The sequence below is a fragment of the Vicia villosa genome, linkage group LG6 (assembly GCF_029867415.1).
Source record: "Vicia villosa cultivar HV-30 ecotype Madison, WI linkage group LG6, Vvil1.0, whole genome shotgun sequence".
Taxonomy (NCBI): domain Eukaryota; kingdom Viridiplantae; phylum Streptophyta; class Magnoliopsida; order Fabales; family Fabaceae; genus Vicia; species Vicia villosa.
In genome coordinates, this window is record NC_081185.1 from 50,890,358 (window position 1) to 50,901,002 (window position 10,645).

Below are 10,645 nucleotides of genomic sequence, written 5' to 3' on the forward strand. Positions count from 1 at the left end.
GTAAGTTTCCGTAGTTTTGTGAACCCCAAAAGGATTACTTGCTATAGCTCTAGCAAGTTCTCCTGCACCAATATGATTACTTGTCATAGTTGTGACAAGCTCACCTGCACCATTTGGATCATCTGCCCTTGTTCGGACAAATTTCACCTGCACCATTTGGATCATTTGCCCTGGGTCGGACAAATTTCACCTACACCATTTGGATCATTTGCCCTGGTTCAGACAAATTTCACCGGCACCATTTGGATCATTTGCCCTGGTTCGGACAAATTTCACCTACACCATTCGGATCATTTGCCCTGGTTCGGACAAATTTCACCTGCACCATTTGGATCATTTGCCCTGGTTCGGACAAATTTCACCTACACTATTTGGATCATTTGCCCTGGCTCGGACAAATTTCACCTACACCATTTGGATCATTTGCCCTGGCTCGGACAAATTTCACCTACACCATTTGGATCACTTGCCCTGGTTCGGACAAGTTCGCCTGCACCAATAGGAGTCACCTGCCCTGGTTTGGACAAGCTTACCTGCATAAGAGAAATCATTTGCTATAGTTCTAGCAAACTTACCTGCATGAAAAAGATTCACTTGCTATAGCGCTAACAAGTTTATCCATATAAAGTCCTTAACGGTATCCTGTAGATGTATGAAGATATTGCTCGCGACTCGAGGGTCGGAAAGAAAACTATATGTTTAGAAACCCACAACTCGAGGGTCGGACATTCACGACTCGAGGGTCGGAAAACAAACCAGTAACAACACGAGGGTTGGAGACTTACGACTCGAGGGTCGGAAACTGAGCTTTTGTAGTATGTGAAGGCACTAGATGATATGCATGTGCTAATGCGTATGTATGTATGCTGATGCAATCCCGAGATTTTATCTCCTTAAACCCATTTGAACTTGTTTAATCCATGTTTGTTCCTACACACGGCTATGCTTATGCTGGCTTGGTAATGTTTATGTATGCGGGTAATGCTTATGCTTATGTATATGTTGATTGATGTAACGAGTGGAACGAAGTAATGTCTTCTATAAGACTACCTGAAAAGGTTTCTGGAATGGATATGAAAATTTGTCTTAAAGAAGACTACTTGAAGAGGTTCCTAGAAAGGATAAGATTTGTCTTAAAGAAGACTACCTGGAAAGGTTCTTAGAAATGACAATGAATGTCTCAGAAAAGACTACCTAGAAAGGTTCTTAGAATGTCTTAAAGAAGACTACCTGAAGAGGTTCCTAGAAAGACTGATGAATGTCTTGAGAAAAGACTACCTAAAAAGGTTCTTAGAAAGAGAATGTCTTAAAGAAGACTACCTGAAAAGGTTCTTGGAAATGACGGTGATTGTCTTAGAGAAGACTGCCTAGAAAGGTTCTTAAAAAAGAATGTCTTAAAGAAGACTACCTAAAAAAGGTGTGGTGTAATGTATCAACCAATGTATGTAATGCATGATTTATACGTATTTGCATGATGCTCCAATGCTGGGTTGTTGGTAACCAAAAGGTATATAGCTGGCCAAAGTCATAAGGTTGTTGGATGCTAGCGCGATTTCCTAATACCTGTTTTTTTTTAATTTTGAAGATCGTAGTTAGGAGAAAGATTTGTTCAATGTTATAAAGTGTGAGAGCGTCTTTTCCTCTGCTGTGCGCCTTGCCTCAGTTTGACCCTTTGAGTTACTCCACGCCTTTGAATTTTTGAGGTTCTCCACACCTTTAACCTTAGAGGTTCTCCACACCTTTAACCTTTTGAGTTGTTTACCTTATGGATTTGATATCCAATGCCCCAATGTTTAGCGGAAAAAGATGCCTATGATCTCCGAGCTATGGAGGGAGCGCTCCAAGAAATAACCTTGTCATATGTTCCGACGTTTAGATTGAAGGGTATGCCCTTGATCTCCAGGATATGGAGGACTATCCATAGTGTTCTATCCTTTTGAATTTGAATTCTTCCCATGTTTGACATGCCCCTGTTTGTTATTGCTTCGAGGTGTGCCCCAAGTCGATTGAACCTTTAGGATGAATTCCCCTAGTTAATAGGATGTTCGATCGCATGCCCCTGCGATCCTTGAAATTTTTCCCCTGTTTAGGAGAACCCTCTAGATGTGGTTCCCCCCATTCCAGAGTCTTTATTCGAAATGATTACCTTTGATTAAACCAGTTTTTAAATTTCCTCGATGTTAAGTGTATATTCGTAGATGACGTTGTACTCTTCGGGAAGTAACTCCAATGTGATGTGTATGCAAGTTCGAAATCAAAGTCCGTTATGAGTTAGGACTGGATGATTAGAAATGAATGCTTGAAGAAGCGCAGTGGTTAGAAATAGTTTTAACAACTTTAGGAGTCAGTATAACAAAATCCTGCTTAGTATGCTTTCGTGGTTAACCTTGCCTCAATTAGGACTTTTAACTGTTGTAACTTGGCCTGGTTCATGTTTTAAGAAACAATGGATATAAGGCTCAAAATTTTATTTGTCCCACCCCTTTCTCCTTGATGTTCTCCAATTCCTAAAAATTCGCCTAATCCAATGAGCATGCTTTGTATGTAAGAGAATCGTTTCAGTCTTGATGTTGAGCAGAAGCCTTAGTAGAGATCCAAGCAGTTGTAAAGATCCAAGCATTGATGTGAAGCTTCGATGGTTTAGCAGTCACAAGATTATCCTTTGTATTTCTCCTTTGTTTTTATCCCTTATTTTTGCATGAACCAATTCCTTTGAGTTTGATCCATCGGGATGCCCTAATTTTGCCTAAGTCATTTTTGTTTTCTTTCCTGAATTTTTCCATTTTGACTTAGTGGGCGTTTTTCTTTTGAAGGCTCCTTTTGAGATTTGATCCTTGGATATTGAATGTTGTGACAGCCATGTTGATTTTGATTTGTAGGCTTCCACTTTGACACGTCCTCGATCTTGAATGATATATTGAGGAAGAAGATATGCTTGAACCTTTGCTTTGCTTGATCCTTATGCTTGAACCTTTGCTTCGACCTTTGCTTGACCTTTTGCTTGAATCCTTGCTTTGATTGACTGATTCTCTTGACAACCAAAATACACTATTGAATTAATTGAAATCTACCATGCCCCTGGTTAAAATCAAGGTTTATTTGAAAAAGTAGAAGCAAACTCCAACTCCTGGCTCAAGGGGGTAACGAGGGATTAACATCCTTATATCTCCACTGTTTGGGAATTGAAACAATGCTTGTACATCCTCGGCTCGGTCTTACCTTGAAAGCATATGTTTAGCGAGACTTAGTTATTTGTATTCGTCATTCTCCATTAAGTTTGTTAATAACTCTAAATTTGAAATAGAATAGAATAGAAGCGTGCGAGTGAATCGATTCCAAAACCTATGTAGTCATCCCATTAGAATTTCTAATCTGAAGGTACCACTTTTATCTTGAGTAACACTTAGCGATCGTAGGGATTGAAATTCTGAGCGTGGCAAAACCTATTGATCCTAGGGGTAATCTCCTTTGTTAATCCGTTGACCTTGTTTTACTCATTAGTTCATGGACTTGTGGAAGTAAAGGGTAACCTCGAATTCTCCTTGGGCACGTCAAACCGGTCTGGAACAAATTGTTAGCGGTGGGTTTTCGTCATATCGGAACTTCATGAGTTTCCTTTGACTGAACCTTTTTTGCTTTTCCTAAGGATAGTGTTACACCGTTCGTAACCTCCAGAGTTTGTAGATTGATAGAGAGATCCTATGACCCTTTTGCCCCTTGGTGTGGAGTCAACATATGTCGCCTTCCCTCCATCGTAGTTATGCATCTCCGTTCAGGCTATTGCCCCAGTGGGACTAATCCTTGCCCCAAGGTTATCGTAGAGCGTCCTTGTAAGTTTTGCTATGTTCATAGATGAACCCCCTTATGGCTAGATACCCCTTGTGTGTATCTATGAGGGAACTTCTTTGTTGAACTAATCCTTGCTCGATGATAACCTTTGTTGTATTTACAATCCTGTTATGAAATGGCATAGACATATAACTGGCATGGCGAAAGGCATCCCTTTTTTCTTAGTAAGGCTCATTCCTCCTTTCTCCATAGTTTATAATCCTCTTTGGTCTTCTTCGGGAATTTCGGGAAACCGGCTAGCACGGTAAGTATGGATGCGGGCGAAGATGCAAATGTAAATGTATGAATGCATGAAAATGCAAATGCATGCGTATGCGAGAGACTCCTTTTTTTTTTAACTCCGTGTATGCAATGCAGACGTGTGACGTATAATCCTAAGGATAGCCTTAGAGGCGACATTAGAACCTAGTGAAATCCTTGCAAGATAGATGTTATGACACGCCAATGGAAATCCCTTAGCTTAGGGAGTACGCAGAAGGTAGCAGCTGGTGACCGTTCAAGACAGCCTCCAAATCTCATGATCATCGAGAGGCCATTCGACATGTACCAATGAAGTTGTCCCTCGTGGGAAGGTTCTCTATGCGGAACACAACCTATCTAAGGACGATATCGACGAAGTGAAATCCCTACAGGCTAGGGATGAAAGATGTATAGATGGAAATCCAAACCCTACAAGTTAGAGGGTGCGCAGGAATAAGCACGGGGTGACCGTTCAAGATAGTCATTGAATTGCATGGCCATCGAGAGGCCAATTGACGTATGCTAACAAAGATGTCCTTCGTACGTAGGATGCGATTTTAGAAATATAATCCCTACAGGCTAGGGAACGCGTAGATGTAAGCCCGTGGTGACCGTTCAAGACAGTCACTAGATCGCATGGCCATCGAGAGGCCAATTGACGTATGCTAACGAAGATGTCCTTCGTACGAAGGATGCGGTTTTGGAATTAGAATCCCTATAGGCTAGGGAACGCGTAGATGTAGGCACGAGGTGACCATTCAAGACAGTCACTAGATCGCATGGCCATCGAGAGGCCAATTGACGTGCGTAAACGAAGATGTCCTTCGTGGGAAGGACACATTGTTGTAAGAGTACAAAGACATAAAAGGAAACTCCCTACAGGTTAGGGAGTGCGTAGATGCAGGCGCGGGGTGACTGTTCATAACAGTCACTAAGTCTCATGGCCATCGTGAGGCCAATCAACGTGCATAAATGGAGGTGTCCTTTGTGGGAAGGACATGGTCTTAAAAATAGAGTTCCTGCGGGCCAGGGGACGCGTAGGAATACCTGCAAAAATTAAAATGCAAGGCATTCGCAGTATATAAATTGCAACCACATATAATAAGCACGTAAGCACATAAGCCCTAGGTTCATAGGTTCGACGTAACGGCTTAGGGTGCCTACCCTTCCCATTGGTATGTTCTAGAAGGTCTCATGGGGTCGTTTGTAACCGCCGAGACTTTTTGTTTCTTTGGATTTTAGAACAACTCATTTATCCATGAGGTTCGAGTTTTAAGGGTAGGTTCCCAGAGAGATCAGCTAAATACCAAGTCCTGCCCTCAACAAAGTCAAGCTTCGTATCAGACATTTCCGGATATTCAACCCACTCTGAGTGGAATTATAATAAGACTCGTAGGCGATGTAATTCCCCTCTGGTCTTAAATATAATTGACACGCTTAGGTTTAACACAATTTATATACAACCCAGAAATGCAATAAAAATAACAAATATTCAAATAATCAAATATTTAATTAAATTGCTGTAAATGAATTAAATTGCAAATAAATAAATAAAATTAAATAATTTAAATATTTATATAAAAACCATAAACCCTGGAAATTGCAAATAAACATATAGATAAAAAGAATTTAAATATTTAAATATAAAAAAATAAAAAAAACCTAAACCCTAATCCAAAACCCTAATTTTGGCAAATTAGCCAAACCCTAAAAAATTCGCCAAAACCTAAACCCTGTCAAAACCTATAGGAACATAATAATTCACCATTATAGTTGTCCCCAGCAGAGTCGTCAGCTGTAGCAACCTGCCCTAAAAATAAAGACTTTTAGAGTCGCCACCTATTCTACCAAGGCGAATAGGAAACCTTATGCAGTTAAGAGATTCGGGGTAAGTTATTATAATCAGGTCGAGGGAAGGTGTTAGGCACCCTCAACCCTTTCCTAAGATTTGATCTTAAAATAAAGGTTTATGGCTAAAAAATTTAGGACAATAGCTAAAGAAGTGAAAAGGGCGATTTTAACTGAATGCAGGTTTTAGGGAAGGGGACTCGCCTTGGTTATCCAAGTGCCTACGTATCTCCTTAGGGAGAATCAGAGTCAACGTAGTTCGGGCACAGGGTTGTACGCCTTAGAATTGATTATGGAGGTGTTTGAAGGCTTTTGAATGGCCTATCGTAGTTTTGAAATGCAAATGTTCGCAAGGTATTTTGAATTACCTTATCGTAGTTTGAACATCGCAGTATTGAAGAGATGAAAATCTGTAGTGTCGTGGTTTAGTGTGTTTTGAAGGTTTTGGGCGTACAACCCTGGTTTGATATGTCACCGTTAGATGCGATGATCAATAGATTTGATCATTATAGTTAACGGATTAATGGGCATTGCTGGTTACTTTGATCGATAGATTCGATCGTCGCTGGCAGCAAATTGAATCTATTTGAGATTTGTAATATTTTTTTATCTCTTGTCTAATGCGACTAATAGATTTAGTCGGGTCGAGAAGAGAATTAATTAAGGGTTAATGTTTTCTTTGCCAAATGGGCAGTGGGATTGGACAAACCTTAATTTATTGGTAACTTTTATAGGGTTTTTGTGATTTACCAATTAATATTGATTAAATTAATTAAATCAAATAATCGAGTAATCAAAATATTCGGGAAAATATTATAATCCTAAAGCCTAATCCTAATTTGATATTCTAATCCTAATTTAAATAATTAATTAAATTTAAAGATCAAATTATAACTATGAAGTAATATATTAAGTTTAATCTAAATATTTAAATAAATAAATAAATAAATAAAATAATATAAAGAAACCTGGCCTTGATCCTGTATGCTGCTCCCTGAATGTATATGGTACGCTTGCATGTTCCGATGCGTTGGATTTTATGATAGCTTGATCTGATGGTGGTGAATTGAAGGTGTATAGTAGGGACTTGTTGATCTTATGTACCGGATTGGTGAACAACACATAGTAGAAATAATTGAAAAAAAACTTGGCACCAGCAAGGGTTGAACCCTTGACCCTTCACTCCTAGATTCCCTCCTTAACCAAACAGGCTGCGCGTGGAGCTTATTATTGAAATTGCTAACAAATTAACTAGTACAAGAATTAGTAATATATTGAAATTCAAAACGAAAATTCAAAGTGGGTCCTCTGCATTCACGTGTGACCAATAGGAAGCGAGCGACATGACTGTGATCTTTGACCCACCAATCGCATGCGTCCACTAGTGCCACACCGGAGTCAAACAAACCAGAAAAACTTAGGCCATCGGAATAGTGAATTCCGATCATCCTCTCCGATTAGCCCAAGCACTAAAAATCTTAATAATCTAATTTATTCTTTCCTAATCAAAATAAACCCTAGACTATATAAACTAAATCCTAAACCTACAGAGAGGGGGGAGGAGAAAATTTTTGAGAAGGATTTTTCGGGAAAGAGACTTTTGTGCCGCGAACACCAAAGCCCTAATTGTGAATCTTCAACAAATCTGCGAACAAAAAAAAAGGAAGAAAAGACACAAAGAAGGAGAGAAGACGGAGAGGAAGCTTGCCGCGTTGCCAATTTGCAACCTGAAACGAAGAAGAAACGGAATCAGATCGAGATCGAAAAAACTTCGAAAAGATTTCATGGAGAAGGTAAGTTACGGATCCGCTTAGCTCTTTAATATCCTCACATTTTCTTTGTATGCTTAGACCGATTGTATTCTCTTCATTACGTTTCGTGTTGTGTTGCATTGCTTGGTTTGAAATTTGTTTGTATGAGCTTCGATTTGAAAAGGGAAGAGGTAGAGAAGATGAGTAGTTTTGTGTCTGTCTTCTAGTGTGGTTATGTTTGAAACGAAAGGGTAAAGAAAGATAGTAGGGGAGAGAATTGAATGGTCTTGTGTGAAGAGAATACAATATTGGAAAGTGGGATTAGAGATAAGATTGTCCCCTCACATCCACCCACAGCACGACACGTGGTCACCTATCGGCCACGTGATTGGACCGTAGAAATAATAGCATGCGTTCACCCACCATGGTCCCTCATTCAACCTTACATGTATGCCATTGATAAAATCTAGACAAATCCTAGCCATCCATTTCGAGTGAGCATACACCGTAGCCATGCACCTGCGCAACACACAACCAACAGACTCCATAGTCTTATTGGGCCTAGTCCGTTGCTACTTACACCCCCCCCCCCCAAATTACTACCATTAAGTAAAATGCACCCCTCTTTGAATAAAATAAAAATATATTTAATTAATTAATTTTAACAAATTGTTTAATTGTTTTGTTTATTTAATTTTCTCCTCGATCCGACTAAACCTATTGTCGCGGGGAAAAATCGTTGTCCTTTTTCGGGATGAGACACCTGATGCCTTCTTTGGGCTCGAGTGCTCAAAAAATGATTTTTCTTTTGTACCGACCAAACTTTTTATTGTTTCCAAAAGAGGAAAAGGAAAAAGGCTGCAATAACCTAAAAGTGGGGGGAGAGATCTTGGGTAAGAGGGTTGGTTATACGAAGGGAAGGTATTAGCACCCAACGTATCTATAGTACTCTATAGGTTTCTTTGTTTTGTTTATTCCATTCTTGTTATGGTGGAGGTTCTTGTGAGAAAGAGGTGGGACCTAAGGTGTTTGTTTGATTATGCTCGCAAAGATCATCGCGATCCTCTGCATACATATCCCTTAGAGGGAATCAGAGCATCTGTAGCTCGGGGTCTACGGGTGCTAAGGTTTGAGTGGTTTGAGAGAGAAGTTTTGCTCGCCAAGGATATGACCTTGTGCCTACGTATTCTCAAAGGGATGTTGAGAAAGTCAGAGCAATCGTAGTTCCCACTTATGCTAGTGGAAGCAAAGGAAAAGAGACAAATGTCATCTAAATGTTCGATGTATCTAATCTATATCATCACATACATCTGTTTGATTTTTGTTTGAAAATATTTTCATTATAAGCCCTGGGCTGTGCCACTTATGGCGCTTAGAATGATAAAGATGTTTTTGTGTTTAACCAGCCTTGTGGCAAAAACTTTCAATGAAGTCAGCCTTGTGACAAAAAGTTTTGATTAATCAGCCAGCCTTGTGGCAAAAGTTTCAATGAAGTCAGCCTTGTGACAAAAACTTTGATTAATCAGCCAGTACGGTGGCAAAACGGTTTGATTGATTAGCCAGCCTTGTGGCAAAAAGTTTGATTGATTAGCCAGCCTTGTGGCAAAAAGTTTGATTGATTAGCCAGCCTTGTGGCAAAAAGTTTGATTGATTGATTGTTTGTGATGATATAGAAGAGATACTCCTATCATAGAGATGAAAAATGTCTAATCTCCTAGGGTATTTGATTTGGATATTGGGGGATGCTTATAAGAAGCCCGTGGGTCCTTGTACGAAGCCCAAGAGGAGGCTATTCGAGGGTCCTTGCATTGTAAGCCCAAGAGGAGGCTATGGGAGGGACAATCCAGGGTCCTTGCATTGTAAGCCCAAGAGGAGGCTATAGGAGGGTCACTCGTTTGTACAAAGCCCAAGGGGAGGCATGGTATAGTTGGTTTGAGCTCTTAGAGCGATTTCACCGGGAAACCATACTCTATGTCCTAACCTAAACTAGGGAGATTCTTTGCACGAAGCCCAATAGGAGGCTATGGGGAACCTAGTGTTGTACTAAGTTGAACAAGCATATATAACACAATCACAAGTATGAACAAGTACGAACAAATATGAACAAGTACATGAACAAACATGAACAGTTATATGAACAGTTATATATGACAAAGTGTGTGTATATAATGGAGTTTATGAAGGAAATATACCTGTAAGCATGATCCATTTGTATACACAGGGGCTCGGGACTCATACTCGGGGAGAGGTCCACTTGAGTTTATTCAAAGCTATGTAAACAGGTATTTACAAAGGGCTTGGGACTTATACCTACATGGAGGCCCATGGTATATTTTTGGGAAGATTTAAAGAAAACCTTCATTTTTGATTAGTTATCCAAAGTTACAAAACAAATTGATCGAGATATGTACAAGAGGCGTACAATGAAATACCTAATTTCATGTACTGGAATGGGACTTATACCTATGTGGAGGCCCATGTTTTATTTCATAAAACATGGTTAATTGATTTATTTACAGACGCAAAGTTTCGTCGTTTGAAAACAGTTTGAAAGTTGTTTTGAAAGAAGTTTATTTGTTTTGAACAAAAAGACTGTGTAAAAAGAAAAAGGAGTGGGTCTTATACTCTCTAATATTCGAGAGGCCCCACATCGTTTTGAAAATCAATTGATCAATTAAAAAGATTTAATCAATAGTTTCAAAAAGAAATGGTTTATTGTTTTGAAAAGAATGATCGTTTGTTTTAAAACAATTTGAATTTGACAATAGTCAACTTAATTAAGTTTAAATCAAATGTTAATGCTTAATTAAGACCTAAGTGATTTAGGGTTTGATCACAAAATATTTATAAGTGATTAAGTTTGAAGAATCAAAAAGAAAAACAATATTTAAAGTATTTAAAAATACTTAAAAACAATTCATTTTAAACCTATTAAAAAAATGTATCAAATAAATAAT